At 47.0% G+C, this 2,557-nt stretch overlaps 1 pseudogene; it reads right to left on the minus strand.

Moving 5' to 3' along the window:
* Positions 1-452: 452 nt before the first annotated feature.
* LOC119523285 lies at positions 453-1,233 on the minus strand (annotated as a pseudogene).
* Positions 1,234-2,557: the final 1,324 nt, after the last annotated feature.

Below are 2,557 nucleotides of genomic sequence, written 5' to 3' on the forward strand. Positions count from 1 at the left end.
AAATGGGCTTCCATCTCCTCCACAAATTAGACTTTTGAAGTCAACTGGCCCAGGGTGGGCTGAGGGGTGGGGGATAGAGTTGGGATTTCAAACATACTTACACAGCCAGCCACATGGAATAACTCATGAGAGCAGAGAGTTCGGGTGCCCAAAAGGGTGAGGCAAGAGGTGTGAAGCTGAAGCTGCCTTTAACCTATTAATACTGCCCAATATAAAAAATATGGGTCAATGTCAGATTTTACCCTTCCTGCTAATCAGACAAATCAGTACTCCTGTAGGGAGGAACCAGTGAAAAGGGTAGACAGAAGGACAGGTTTTCTTGTAAAAATTTCTGTGAGGGCAGAAGTCCCGAATTTTTTGACAGGCAAAAACTGGAAAGCAACCAAGACTTCTTACATCTACAGATTTTATACACAATAGTCTCACATATTTGGCAAATTTCATGATTACTTCTAAGATGTTTTTACCAAATCATAGAAATAGATATGGAAATCACCATCAAATTTGATGAAGTATACAGAGGGCTTTGTTTCTACCTGATGAATGACCATACCAGTTCTCCTGGAGCCATCATCTTTAGCATATTCAAACTATTTGCCTACTGGGCTGTCTACAACTTCTCCTGGTTCCCTCTCTGCTGGAGGGGTATCACTGCAATCTTGAAGGATGTGAAGGTCACTGTCCTTCTAATCATTTAAGAGCTGGTACATATACAGTACAGGACCTTTCTCATACCTAATGTAAAACCATGTGGTTCATAACAGATGCCTGACCTAAGACCATCCCCCTCCATTCATTCTTGGAACCCTCCTCTCTCTCAAAAATATGTTCCACTGCTTTGTCAATCATGATTTCTGCTAAGTGTGTGTCACTGATTCTAGATGATGCAATTCTATTAGGAAGGACTTCAGGTGATAACACGCTTTCATCTCTGTGAAGTTCCAGTCCATAAACACAGTCAAATACATCATATTCGGTAAGATACAGAGAGGGATTTACAGGTACTTGATCCAAAAACGGTTCCCTTCCACTGTGTTAGAGGTTCATATCCCTCTTTCCATATGTGCTGAATTCTGCAGCCCACGATGTTCCTTCGACCCTGGTTGGTGGGTCTGCTATGCTTCTTGTGCATAGCCTTCCTCTTCATCACGGTAACAGACAAACTGGAGTGTTCCTGCACCTGCCCTGGACCGCTCGCTGCCCTGCAGCCGCCTTTTCGAACCGGGTCTTCATGCTCCCAGTCCGAGGCGGGAAAAGGAAAGAAACTAAGAAAATAAAAATTCAATGCATCACACGATGAGCCTTTTCTCCTTATCAATGCACCCCGTGTGCACGCGCCTAAGTCTTCCCCGCAAGCCTGTACATAGCAAACATGGAAATTGATCCACCCTGGCTACCTGCTAGCAGTAACTCTCCCTAGCTCCTTCTAGCTAGCTAGCAGGAGGGAGCTGCAGCTACCGCGGATGAAACGGGTTTTCTTCCATTCTTCCTGCCCCTTGTCATACACTATCCCAGCAAGGGGGTGTAGGCTACCCACCGCCCCAGACCGCTGGCCTAACGTGTCCAAATCCGACATTTCGCTGCAGCCTCCGCTGTGAGCCTGCGGCGAAGGAGGATCAGTAGCCGACGAGTTCAGAGCTTTCAAGAGCTAGGCGGGAAGGATCTTTAGACATCTAGGAAGGCGGAGGGGCAGGTGAAGAGGTTAACAGAGGATAGCGGCGGAGTCTTCAGCTCTCTGCTCACCCGCCCTCTGCCTCCCAGTTGGCGGCTGCGGCCCTTCTGCCACACTGGGAGGCTACCCGCCGCTACTGCGGCTGCAGTCTCCACCCTTTTACTGCGGCGCAGCTTCCTGCCTGGAAAGAGGCCTCCTCTTCCTGCGGGATACCCAGCAGCCCCCCAGCCCCCAGCCCCCGCCCCGCCTCTTCCTCAAATCCGGAATAAAGGAGCCCCAGTCGCCCCCAACCACACTTTCTACTCCACCCCAGTTAAAAGCCCCTTTGTTCCCCACCCCCACGTTCACCTCCATCCCCTCAGCGTCCCTTCCCCCTCTGCTTTCCATCTTGCCGGAATTTGCCCTTCCCTTTTTCCCTGTGTCCTTATGAGTTATTCTTTATATACATAAATCTGCCTTTCCTGTCACTTAAGGGGATTTGGGATAGGACCAGAGAAATACGCCAGTGCTCAGTCTGTCATTTTGACCCAATCTCTAAATTATTTTTCCTGACTAGTCATTCCCATACTTTCGTTCTTGAGAGTATTATTTTCTTTTCTTTCTTTTTTTTTTTCTTTTCCTCTAATACGAAAGAATTGCATGCACTATGCGTGTTGTTTGGCCTCCATATATTTGTGAATTTTCCAGCATTCTGCCTGTTACTAACTTCCAGCTTCATTCCATTATCATCCAAGAAAGTGTTTTGTATAATATCATTTTTTTTTAATTTTTTGAGACTTGCTTTGTGACCCAGCATGTGGTCTATCCTGGAGAATGTTCCATGGGCACTTGAGGAAACATGTATCCTGCTGTTGTGGGATGTAGTGTTCTATAAATGTCTGTCAA

Source organism: Choloepus didactylus, chromosome X (assembly GCF_015220235.1).
Source record: "Choloepus didactylus isolate mChoDid1 chromosome X, mChoDid1.pri, whole genome shotgun sequence".
Classification (NCBI taxonomy): Eukaryota; Metazoa; Chordata; class Mammalia; order Pilosa; family Megalonychidae; genus Choloepus; species Choloepus didactylus.